This window comes from Gorilla gorilla, chromosome 2, assembly GCF_029281585.2.
Source record: "Gorilla gorilla gorilla isolate KB3781 chromosome 2, NHGRI_mGorGor1-v2.1_pri, whole genome shotgun sequence".
Lineage (NCBI taxonomy): Eukaryota > Metazoa > Chordata > Mammalia > Primates > Hominidae > Gorilla > Gorilla gorilla.
In genome coordinates this window covers 117,221,999-117,235,889 of record NC_086017.1, presented here as the reverse complement: position 1 = coordinate 117,235,889, position 13,891 = coordinate 117,221,999, and the positions used below count along the sequence as shown (strand labels likewise).

Here is a 13,891-nt window from a genome sequence, read left to right as displayed (position 1 = left end):
CCATTAAGATCCTCAATCAGCAGTTGTCAGATATCATCCTTACTAAGTTTTGCAGTCTTCTTTATACATAAGATAGGAATAAGAGTTTTTTGACCATCACAGTTTTTTAAAATACAGATGCTTGTATTGCTCTTTTAGTGTACTCCTCTCTTGCTATGTCTGCAGCAGGTTAAGTGCATGTGGAAATTCTACAGAAGACTATGAAAAGGCATCTTGGAAGTGAGATTTCAGGAACAACATGGACAGTGGCAGCAAGAAGCAACACATGCCCATGTTTATTCTGAGTTTTTCAAAGTCTTGCTTTGTCTCTGATGGCGAAGCTTAGTCCATCGCACCATTTGTTTCAACCCAGTACAAACTGCCATGTAATTCTGAAGAAGAAATGAGCCAGTTTGAAGGTTCTATAACTGCATCATTACTACTGCAGCTACAGAAGACACTCTTAAATAAAGTCCTGCTGCTATATAGTATGAGACTAGTAAAGAGTGAGGTTCATGTCCAGGCTGAAGTGCAGGTGCGATCTCGGCTCACTGCAACCTCTGCCTCTCGAGTTCAAACAATTCTTGTGCCTCAGCCTCCCGAGTAGCTGGAATTACAGGTGAGTGCCACCATGCCCAGCTAATTTTTTTGTATTTTAAGTACAGACAGGGTTTTGCCATGTTGCCCAGGCTAGTCTCGAGCTCCTCAGCTCAGGCAATCTGCCTGCCTTGGGCTCCCAAAATGCTAGGATTGCAGGCATGTAGCCTCCTCAAGTAAGAGACCTTTATCAGACAGGTAGTTAAAAAAATAGCAATTCCAAGCATAAATTAGTAGTCTACATCACACTTTCTTGTATGTAGCAAAGATTTGTAGAAACAATTATAATTAATTATAATTTACCACATTGTGTTTTTTGTATTGCTATTATACAAAATCTTGAATAATACTTGAATGCAATTTTCAGTCTTCTCTCAAGATTTCTCAAAAGGCCAATTAACTGTCAGCATTCTGTGACCTTGAGAGCTAAGAGTTTATCTCGTCTCAGAATGTGAAATATATTTTCTACGTGTTACTAATGCTGTGCAGTGATCTTGGTTGTGCCTCTTCTTTCATTACATGAAAATTTACAATCACATTAGGAAGGGTAAATTGAAGTCACATCATAATCATCAACAAATGAAGAATATGATAGAATTAGTCTCACAAGAAGTGAAAAACTTAACTTTCAAAAATTTAATGTATGCTGATCAAGGCAGTTTTTCTAATTCTAATAACCAAAGACATAGAAAGAAACTCCTCCTCCCATAAAGGAAGACTGTGCCTGTTTTATAAAACATGGAGTTGAACTCAGGACAACTACAGTATCCAAAGATACTTGTTAACTTTAAAAAGGCACTGAAAATAAATCCACTTTAAGTTATGACCAAAATTATATAGTAAATAGTTAAAAGGAGGATGGGGCAGTGCCTAAACATTATTGTACAAAGAAATTAAAAACTATGAGGTTCAATTTTATTTCATAAACTATACCATAAAATTTTGCTTGTAACATAAAATGTGTAGTATTTCTTAGAGTGGAAACTGTACTGTAAGATATTGATTTTTCCCTTCCTGAAAAAGGAAATGTTGGGGGGAGGGGGTTAGTTTTTCTTAATTCCTTGCTATTCATGCTACAAGATTCATACAGTACATTTATATTATTATTATTTTTTAAATTCCTGTTTTATTAAGATTGTTACTGAGACACCAGGGGTTTTGCTCACCACACAGAAAGCCAATCACTGAGACAATGAGTATTTCCAGGGAAGGAGGCTTTATGTGGATGCTACAGTCAAGGAGAATGGAAGATTAATCTCAAATCCATCTCTTCAAGTGACTAAACTTAAGGGTTTATAGAGCATGGAAGAAATGTAATTACATGTGGAAAAACAGAAATTAGGGAAGTGTACAAAAAAGGAGTTAGTCAATGGGTAGCAGGTGGTCTGTTAGGCAATCATGATGAATGGGGGTCTTGCGTCTTATTGGCCAGATGCAGTGATCTGGTAAGTTTCAGTTCCTTGATACTGTCAGGAAACCTGAGGGTTGGTTTCCTGAGAAAGGAACTTAGATAAGACACATGTAATTTTTTCAAGCTCTAAGACAAGGAAGGTAAATTTCTAGTTCCATTCAAGGAAAATCATAAATATAAGTTCTATGGGGAAATCAGGCCAATTTCAAGGTGAACTGTCAAATAAAAATTGTATATAATTAAAGTGTACAACATGGTGAATGCACAGCCAGTGAAGGAAATAGCAATAATATGTGATGGTTAATTTCAGGTGTCCACAGTGCCCAGATGTGTGGTCAAACATTATGCTGGATGTTTCTGTGTTTTTAGGTGAGATTAATATTTACTCAGTGAACTTTGAGTAAAGCATTGGGTGCTTCATTATGTGGATGAGTCTCATCCAATCAGTTGAAGGTGACTGAATAGAACCATAGATCGACCTCACATAAATGAGAGGGAATTCTGCAACAGATCATCTTTGCCTTTGAACTGCAGCATGGACTCCCCTCTGGGTCTCCTGCCTGCCAGCCCACCCTGCAGAGTTTGCATTTGCCAGCCTCCACAATCAGGTGAGCCAATTCTTTAAAACAAATCTATTTCTATGGACACACATTCTATTGGTTCTGTTTATTTGCAGAACTCTGATTACTGCACAGTATAGATAAATAATTGAATAACAGGTAAAATATTATAGGTGCTATCATAGGAGTTTATTCAACAAACTGCTGAATATACTACATAAACAGAAAGAGAAAGAAAAGTCTTATATTCCACTCAATAGATAACAAAAAAAGACTAAATTCAATAATTCAGAATAAAAATTCTGAGCAACTAAGAATAGAAGAAAATGGTATCCACAAAAAAACCTACTGTTAAGGCTACATTTAATGGTGAAATATTGAACTCATTAACACTGAGAATATTTTCTCTGACAACTCATTGTCCATATTGCTGTAGAGGTTCAATCCAATGCAATGAGGCAGAAAAATATATGTAAGCCGTAAATGTAGGAAAGTGTCAAAATTATATCTCTCTCAGAGAACATGATGATCTACATATATAAAAGAATCTACCAAGAAACTACATAAGTAATGAGTAGTATTTAAACATCACAGAATAAAATATCAAAATATAAAAATCAATAGTATTATTATAAGCTATTAATAAACTACAGATTTTTAAAAATGCATGTATTATATTATAGCATCAAACAACATTCCTAGAAATAAATTTAACTAATTATGTATAAGACCTTTACACTGAAAATTACAAAACCTTTCTGAGCCAATTTTAGATAACCAAAATAAATGGAGAGATGTATCATGCTCATAGAGAAGTAGCAAGTCTGAAGAATCAATATTATTATGATGTTAGTTTTTCCTTGATTTATTGAGGATAATGTGGGTAATGTAACTGGCTCAAAGTCATTTAGCTATAAGTGGTAGAACTTTTGTTCAATCCCAGAATTCTTCCTTTTTCCCTTTACACAAGGTAATTTATCCTGTGCATCAGCAAGAGGAAGTCTAGAGCCATGGAAACCAAGTCAGGAAACTTCTCTCTTATTATTAGGTCCACTGCAAATCTAGTTGAGACTGCAAATCGAGGTAAATTAATCCCTTGTGTTTTAGTTAAGAGGGAAAAACTCTCAGCAAAAGTGAATCTAGATTGCATCTTTCTTGAGAAATGGAGAATAAATCCATATAGATATATTTACTTTGAGGAATCACCGGAAGGCAGCTTCCTCTTTTGTTTTGTTCATTTTAGTACTGCAGTTGGCAAACTTCAGTGTGCATCAGCATGACTTGGAGGGCTGTGGTTAAACACCCATTGTTGGGCCCACCCTCAGAGTTCCTGATTCCAGAAGTCTGGGTTAGGGGCCTGAGGCTTTGCATATCTAACAATTTGCCTGGTAATGATAATGTTGCTGGTTCTACCACCACTCTTTGACACTGTCTTAAAATCGATAGAGCGAGAGCTCTTTAATTGTTCAAATGTAAACGTAGTAAGCTTGGCTGATCTAATATTAATCTTTAACTAAAATCTCTATTCACTTTGCTTAGTATGTCAGGTTTTAATCATTAATCAAAAAGTCCTACTGCAAACCAAATAGAATAGAGCTTGAGTTACATCACAGCAGAGTTTAAGTTATCCATCTGGTGGTTTACTAGCCTCAAGGCTAGCACATACAACATTTATGTATTTTGGTCTTTCAGATTATATAATCATTAATTCAGTGGATGTGTGTTTTTCTTTTTATTATCTTAATTTAATTAATTAACTAATTTGTTTTTTACAGATAGGGTTTTTGTCACTCAGGCTAGAGCGCAGTGGTGGGATCATGGCTCACTGTAGCCTTAACCTCCTGGGTTCCAGCCATACTCTTCTCTTACCCTCCTGAGTAGCTAGGTGACAGGCACTCGCTACCATGCCTGGCTATTTTTCTGAGAAGGGGTTGTGCTATGTGGCCCAGGTTGGTCTCAAAATCCTGGCCTCAAGCAACCTTCCTGTGTCAGCCTTCCAAAGTGCTGAGATTATCGATGTGAGCCACCACACCCGGCCTTTTTCTTATCTTTAAGACAGCGTTTTATATAAGATGCCACATTGTTGCATCGTATCTGATCAAATTTAAGGAATAGAAGACAGAAACTTTATACAGATAACGTTGGTGTTTGTTTATTTTAGTATGTGATGAAGCTCACTTTAAGAGCTTACCCTGAGTAGCTGGGCGTGGTGGCTCATGCCTGTAATCTCAGCACTTTAGGAGGCCGAGGTGGGCGGATCATGAGGTCAGGAGATTGAGACCATCCTGGCTAACACGGTGAAACCCCGTCACTACTAAAAACACAAAAAATTAGCCAGGTGTGGTGGCACACGCCTGTAGTCCTGGCTACTCGGGGAGGCTGAGGCAGGAGAATGGCTTGAACCCAGGAGGCAGAGCTTGCAGTGAGCCGAAATGGCACCACTGCACTCCAGCCTGGGCAACAGAGCAAAACTGTGTCAACAAACAAACAAACAAAAACAAAACAACAACAAAAAAAACACCTTACCCTGAGTTGCTAATTTAGAGAAAGTGCTGTGAGCTGGGAAAGCATTCATAGAAGACAGTAAATGTTTTAAACCATTGGACATATCATAAAACAGTTACCAGTAAATGTCTTTTAATATGGCATTTTGCCTACTGCATAATTCGGCGCTCACCATATAGCACTTCACCACTTCATCTCTCCCCACAAGCAACCACAAAGTGTTCTCAGAAAATGCTGAATGGAAAAAATAAATGAGTTCAGATAATTAATTGCAATAATAATGAGAGCAGTGACAGTGTATGTCTTTACTACAGGCCAGGTGCTTTGTCCAATGTACCTCATAAGCAGTATCCCATTTATTTCACAAAACTCCTATAAAGCAGAGTTTCTCAACATCAGCACTATTGATACTTTAGGCTGAATAATTCTTTGTTGTGGGAACTGTCCTATGCATTGTAGGATGTCTAGCAGGATCCCTAACTTCGAGCCTCTAGATGTGAGTAGCCTCCTCCTGGTAGTAACAACCACCATTGGTCCTGGTTGAGAACCACTAATATAAAGTGTATAGTACTTCATAGATGTGGTATTGGAAATTTACTTTGTCCAAGCTTTTACAACTCATTATATCAGAGCAAGGATTCAAATGCAGGCCCTCAAATTTGTTCCTTCTTCGTATGTTTACTAATAATGGCAGCCATGAATTTCTGTAGCCCAGAATAGGACAAACAGAGACAAATGGACAAATCATTTGAGAAAATATAGGTTTGGACCTTGTTTTTTGTTTTTTTTAAAGCTATGGACCAAATTCTAGTTCCTACTTAGAGCAACTTTGGGTGCAAAATTAAGCTGTGATTAATTCCTTATAAGTCAGTCTTTTAAAATGAGTTTTGCCATATTTAAGCTTTAAATTGTAGGGTCTATGTTTTGTCTCAGTTTTTATTACACAAATCATAGGTCCTTGAGTATAACTTAGCATCTGTTCTATTGTTGTGAAAATGGAAACTTTTGGCTGTGACTCAAAATAGCTACTGTACAAAGCAGGACTCTAATTGGCATGGCTGTCTGGGTACAATGTGTCTGGTCACCAACTAACTTGCACTAGATTTATGTTACGGATTTTTATTTGCTTTGTTGCTCTAAGTAGGAACTAGAATTTGGTCCATAGCTTTAAAAAAAACAAAAACACAAAAATAAAATCCAAGGTCCAAAATAATATATGCATAAACTTCAAATGAAATTGGGATGTATTGTGTATTTTAGGTCACCCATATGCCTATAGATAGATGATTAGATAAATAGATAGACAGACAGATAGAAATCTGCTGTGTAAATCGTGGAGCCTGCATCACTTCTAAGAGTCAATCAGAAGCTCATGTTCTTGTTCTGAATGACAAGAGTTGGTGATTGCATCAACTCCTTTGGGAAAAAGGACTATTTACTAATAAGGCAATTGATAGTAGACAGACATGGGTAATATAGAGTCATTGACTCTAGAACAGGTTGAAGAGATATGAGGTTATAAACTATCTACATTAAGGTAATTATAGGTAGGAGAAAGGAAAGACCCATACTTTATATTTAGACTACGATACAGAGGATAATGATATGCTGTTTTAACACAACACACACACAAAATCACATGTTTAACTTATTGCTGTAGATCCCATAAAATAGAACCCATAAACTTTGCTGGAATTGAGTAACTGCCATAAAATGTACCCATATATAGTGTATCTTTTATATGCTTAAGAAAATATTTACAAAGGCTTAGGACCTACATGAACAAAACTATAAAATCTCATTGAAGGATATAAAACAAATTCCTCAGCATATGGAAAGACAGATTAGGTTTCTAGATGGGAAATAATGTAATAAAAATTATTAATGTTTCAAAATTAACATACTGATTTTATATTATTCAATTATAATATGAATCCCAACTATGAATTTTCAGAATTAAAAAAATTATCTTAACTATTTGTATGCCAGTGTAGATTTTATAGATTGCCTACATACATATGATAAATAGTAAAAGTGGACAAAACTATAGAAATATAAAATGCTGAGTATCTTATATAATTCTATAAAGTACTAATATCCAGTCATTCTTTTAACAGCATGACATAGATAAATAAATCCTTAGAAGAAAGACAGAATCTAGAAATCAATTCAGTATTATAATAGCAGATTTTATACTTGACAAAGGTTGTCTTTCATTTCACAGAGAAAGGATGGATGGTTAACAAATAGCCCTGGCACGGTCAGCTATTTATTCATGTTTTGCATTATGTACAAAAAAAAAGCAGTTTCAGATGTATTAAAGTCTTATTTGTAAAAAGTAAAACTAACATTTTTTTGCAGAAATCTAGGAGATTATATGCACATCTAGGGGCAAGTGTGACCTTCTTAACTAAGACTGAAAACCCAGAAACTATAAGAGATAAGGCATATAAATCTGTAGCAAAAGATAACACAGACAAAATCAAAAGACATAAAATAGGCTTTGAAAAAAATACATGCAATGGAAAATACAGACAGAAGATTGTTTCTGTAATACACATAGGACACTGAAAATTTGTCAAGATGAGAATAGAAGCTCAACAGAAAAAAAAGGCTAAAGAAGCAATTCACAGAGACTAGATGCTCAAACTGACAGCTAGTCACATAAATGCACTTTGAAGTAACAAAGAGATATCACATTACACTGCCGAGGCTGGCAACAGTTTAAAATGGTGATGACTTGACTGGAAAGTATAAAATCTAAAGTATTATAGACATTTTGGAATGCAATGTCCATTAAAATTAAAACGCATCTATTCTGTGACACAGAAAACCTTCTTCTTGTTAGTCCAAGCATAAAATAAAGCACAAGTAAGTAGGAAAAAAAGTACAGGATATGCATCTATCACAGTCTAATTCACTGTAGCCAAATAATGAATATGAAGCAAAAGGCCATTCAATAGAGAAATGGTTAAAAATATGGTAAACTTATATCACAAACTACTCTTCAGCCATTAAAAAATGCAGTAAAACTATATCAGTGAACAATTGATTTAATGTGATTTTTATGATTTATTGTTTAGTGAGAACAGAAAGATATAGAATAGTGAGTATTAGGCAATCTCTTTTGGATAAAATAACAATGTAACAAAGAAGGAAAGTTAGAAAAATGGAAACAAGGAGACATATGTTAAAGTAAAAAAATGTTTTTAAATACAATAAAAATGTATGTATGCTTCATTCACACATCAATTTATATAGTATATAAAATCTGGATTAAAGTCAATATGCATTGAAATTGTTTGGGATTACTCTAATTTGAAACTTAGGTTTTTTAACACTAAGCAGAAGCTGTTTTTTAACATTTCAAAAATATATGTATAATACATATTTTCTATAAAAAATAAAAATAAAAATTGCAGGTAAGAAAAAAAAATACCCCAGTCTTCCTGTTTGAGATTCTGTCAGTTGGCTGTTTTCCTCCCATTCCCTAGAGCTCTGTTCACTGGCTTTCGTCTCCTTTCCTCAACACAGTTTAGTCACCACCTCCGAGGAACTGCGTCCCGCGTTGGCATTCCTTTGGCAGCTTCCACTTCTCTGTCCCCTTGAGCAAAGTACGTACCAGACATAGCCCAGCCTTAAACTAGAACACTTGAAAAAAACAACACCTGACCCTGGGGAATTCCAGAAATTCAAAAATTCAAAAACCTGGCCTTTAACAACATATCCTCAGTGAGTGCTCTACTCAATATTGCAAAAGACATGAAATCATACACGATGTATATCTTTCCCAAAAGAAGCTTAAGATTTTATGCAGAAGCTAGACCTTATGTGTATTAAAATGAAATAGTTGTATTTCTGTCCTTGAATCCATATAATAATTCTTGATTTAATTATAGGTTGAAGAGTTCAGGAGAAAGTTTATTCAAAAGAGCCCATAAAGCCAGGTAGAGGGGAATCTGAAAATCTGAAAAGGAAGTGCACTGAGGACTGAGTGTCTCTCGTGTTTGTATCTTTTCTAGTGTTCAGGCCTGTCTCAGTCCTATATAATTCAATAGGAAATTAGGGCCAAGTCTGAGCTAGTAAAGTAATAAAAATTGATGTTTCTGTTTAAAAGCCACGAATTGATACACAACTTAGGCTTCATGGCTAGAGGCATACTTTACCTTTAGCTAATTAAAAGGAGACTCCAGCTTACAAAGGAAGCCAATATACTGCCTCCAAATAGCCGGTTCTTGATCTGGATATGTTTCTAAAATAATCAACGCATTTAGGTCTTTCTCACAAAAAATATTTTCCCCACTACTTTAGGCAGGAGATAGGCATGGGGTGGGGGAAGGAGGATGAAACAGAAGCTGTAGTTCCTTCCAGATGCCCAGGTCAATCCATGGATGGTAGAGAGGCCTAATGAGGCCAGGGGCCTTGGAGACCCATCTGGGAAGTATAAGCCACACTTGCAAAGAGACGTTATTTGATGTGCAACTGACAGGGTAAAAAAGCTTAAAGGAACGAGTAAGTGCGCAGACACTTGCAGTGCTCAGACAAACCTTGCAGTGCTCTGGGCTTCTGTCCTGGCCCCTGAGTAACATTAATTAATTGTCACTGTCTGTGACACTATAGTAACTTTGGAGTGGAGGAGATTGCTTCTAAAAGCATAGTCTGCTGCTAAATTGTTTTTTAAGTCAAAGAGATATAAATAAGCTTGTTTGTTGTTTTGTTGTTTGCTTGCTTGTTTATTCTTTGTCTTTCTACTGTTACTCTTCCAAGGTTTTTCTCAGGGGAAGCCGAGCTCCAGACTATTCATTTGTCCTGCGGCAGCCACCTGAAACACAATCATTTTGTATTTCTACGATGTTTTGACCTTTTATCCAAGTCAGCCCTATAGAATGGGCCAGGAGGTTGCTGCCACTGAATAAGCCACTGTGATTTTTAGCGTCAAGAATTTTGCTGTTAACTATGGCAGAAAAATAGACAGAGGATAATAAAAATAACTAACATAGACTAATTGCAAAGAATCTTAATATGTTCTTACAGTCATCATTCTTTTATTACAGTTCCTGACTTCCTCATATAATGATAATTGAAAATCCCCTTGAACTTGGAGTCTTTGCTTAGTTCCTGAATCCGAAGTACAACAAACTCCTCTCATCTTCCTAATCCTCATCCCACCCCAACCACTAGGCTAAATGGATGTGTAGTTCCTTTCCTTCACATAGGCTCTGTTTCCTAGTAAGTAGGTTCAAGTCCAATCTCAGCACAACAGATATAGAAAGCATCATTTCCTTTTCCTTCCAGGTCACCCCTGTGCCACCCACCGTCAATTTGCCATAAATAAGATACTGGCATTTCTGTAGACTTCCAGTCAATGTTTCACCAGCCACCATACTTCTAAATAGAGTTTTGTGTTTATAGTTGATAATAAATACTTTTATTTTAATCAATAAAGGAAGGTTAAATGCTATATAGGGTATACTCAAGAGGAAGTGACACAGTATACAGAATTGAAAACCTTGGAAGACCAGATCAATGAGCATGAAATAATTAAAAACAGTAAACTTATTCATACCTTCATTTATTTATTCATCTAGTTTGAGACTATAAATCGTACAGTATATAATTACAGTTCTGAAAATATCTAAGAAAAAGTACTATAGTTATTGAAAAGAAACCAGTATGAGTAACAGCTCAGATAGTAAGAGACATAAGGCATTTCATAGGCGCTGACAGGTTAGTACTAAATCAGGAGATATTTTGTTAATGATACATGCCAAGCAGTCAACTAAAATGTGGATGGGTCAGAAAAGAATTAATCCTAAGAAATTTGGAGATTAGCATCTCAGATTTCTCCTTGAAGTAACCTCATTATAATTTACTAAGGTGCTCTGCTGAGTCCATAGCTTTATCGTAGGATTCTCACTTACGTACACAGACATAATGACTTATTTTTACTACATTGGACCTTACAGCCTGCATTTCTATAGCATAAGAAAATAAGTCCTGTAACAAAATAGGGGCATTTCCTCAATAATAGCCCCAGAATTAGGGTGAATGGGTTCCTTAATTTGGAGGTGATTTGATGGAGTATTAGTTATTTTTCTACATAAGAAAGATGCACTATGACAGGGTAGGCTCTGTTGTCTTAGTGAAGGCTGAGTAGGATTATTTGAACGTAATATCCTTTTTTTTTGAGATGGAGTCTTGCTCTGTCACCCTGGCTGGAGTGCAGTGGCGCGATCTTGCCTCACTGAAACCTCTGCCTCCTGGGTTCAAGCAATTCTCCTGCTTCAGCCTCCCGAGTAGCTGGGAGTACAGGCACATGCCACCATGGCCAGCTAATTTTTTTTTTTTTTTCAATTAGAGATGGGGTTTCACCATATTGACCAGGCTGGTCTCGAACTCCTGACTCCGTGATCTGCCCACCTTGGCCTTCCAAAGTGTTGGGATTACAAGCATGAGCCACAGTGCCCAGTGGAACCTAATGTTCTTAATAATGTTCAGCAGAGATGGAAAGTAATGAGTTGAAGAATTAGCTAAAACCTGTCTATGGTGGTTTTAGATATGTCCACACATTCTTTGACTCTCTTCCCATTGAGAGGTAGGACCTACATGCACCCCATTTATACATCTGACAGGACATGTCTCTGTTTAAACTCAAAAAGTATGGCAGAATTTATTCCAAGTAATTTTCACAGCTAGGTTAAAAAATAGGACACACAGCTTCCATCTGTTTTTCTTGGAACATTCCCTGTTGGAACTCTGAGCTGTCATGTAAGAAACGCCACTACCCCAAAGCTGCTATGCTGTGAGCAATGGAAACCCAGGCCACATGAAGATGCCATGTGTAGGTACATTAAACAACAGCCCCCCACTAGGACTCCAGCCCATAACTGATTTCAACCACTGTGAAATTGTCTCCAGGCAATTCCAGCTCCCACTTCGTGAGTCATCTCCAGCCATGGAGTCCTCCTCGTTGATGCCGCAGACGACACAGACCACAGGCGAGGCATTCTTGCTGTCCCAAAGATGACCAAATTCCTGACCCAAAGATGCCGTAAACAAACAAACAAAAAATGTTTGTTCTGAACCCTAAAATTTTGGAGTAGTCTGTTAAGCAGAAGTAATAACTAGAGCAACCCTCTCTTCCTATCACCTTTTTTTTTCCCATTGATGGCTAGTGAAGATAAAGACTTTGGTGGAAACACGACTTTTGGGAAATTATTTTGAGTGGAGGTGGTTAGAGGTAATGATCTTAGGAAGAAAATGAAGAGAAAGTTGGAAGTCCATGTTTTTGTCCTTTACCACTATCTACTCTTGCCTTTTAGACTTCTCTTCACATTACTATCAGAGCAACTACTTTTCTCTGTATTCTCTCTTTCCTTCTGCCTCTTGTCTTTTTCTCTCTGCTTGTCTCTTTCTTTCCCTGTCTGCTTGTGTCTTTCAAATGCATCATCCACTTTGTACCCCTAGTCACACCATTGCTGTGGTTCACTTTACATTTTCATTTTGTTAAGCTATTTCAGTGGAGTCTCTATGTCATAAAGTAACAAGTAACAGAGGTTTTTTTCTACTCAGTGAAAATCAAAAGCAAAGGAAATGCATCTACTTGACAGACCTGGAGCAGTTAATATTTATCTACTCATAAGGTGTCCACTGCTACAGAAGAAAAAGAAAAAAAAGTTCTTGCTTTCTGTCTAATTGTGGCATCCAGGATTGAATAGGAGTAAAGAGGGATTACTAAAAGCAAGGGGTGGGGAATAATTTTTATAATAAGAAATAACCTTGTGAGCAGTAAAGAGCCCTTTTATTCCAAAAAAAAAAAAAAGGAATCTAAAGTTTGTGCTTGCATTTTGAAAAAGCACATGGCATTCGGGTGGCACAAGTCAATGGCAGGAGCATGCAGTGGCACTGACCCCAGAGGCAGGGACACCTTATCCATTAGGTACCCTGGACAGATTGCCCAGGATTCACAATACTTTTAGGAGCCCATAAAATGTTTTACGTTTCTTCAAAATCAGAAGGAAAAAAAGTGAACTTTTATAATAGATGAAAGAAAATATTAAAATATATTTTAATTACTATCTTTATCTGCATACCAACTCTATCAAAAATAAAATCTTATTTTTTAATGAAGTAAGAGGTTCATGATACTTAGGGCCTGTAAAAGTCATAATGCAGCCTGCTGAGAGAGCCATGTGGGAAAGGACATGGAGGAAATAGGACTGCCCACGCCCTGCTATTATAATGGTAGCTTCAGTGCCCACCTGAAGCAGCAGGTTTTGCATGTCTACACCTTAGGCCCTTTGAATGGAGTTTCTGCACAGCACTTGTGATCTTTTATGCATCCAATTAGTACAATTTCATAGTATACATGCTTTATTACCATACTCCTTCATATCTATCTGAGCTAGAATAGAGTCAGGAGTTCGGAAGGAGGAAACATACAAATATACGATTGTTCCTGAGTTTCGGTTATTCCTCGGCAACAGTGTGTGCCTGAGCATTTACCAGACTCATGGGGGAATGAGAAGCTCCCACTGCCAGTGGAAGGAATACTCTTCAGTGATCTTTGTTAAAGACAGTAGCTCTTAACTCATTCTTTCCATGTCTTCTCAAAGCAGGGACCTCATTTGGTCACATTTTAAAATAGGATATTCAAGGAGCAGTTTGAATACTTTATCAGTTCTTCTCAGGTGCTCATTACCAAGAGAAAACCAGTGAGAATTGCACAATTAAAAATAAACTTTTAAAATCAGTATGATTGGAAGATGATAAATGTGAATATTGGTCATGCCTGTGGAAATATAAACTCAAACAGGGCAAACATAACAGTCTGTCACAT

General features: G+C 36.7%; 1 long non-coding RNA gene across 1 annotated transcript; it reads left to right on the top strand.

Annotated features, from left to right (window-relative positions):
• Positions 1-2,360: 2,360 nt before the first annotated feature.
• Positions 2,361-8,756, top strand: LOC109026222 (uncharacterized). The gene is made up of 3 exons (XR_002005183.4): positions 2,361-2,595; positions 3,518-3,630; positions 8,587-8,756. It is a non-coding gene; the product is annotated as an uncharacterized lncRNA (long non-coding RNA).
• The last annotated feature ends 5,135 nt before the right edge of the window (positions 8,757-13,891 follow it).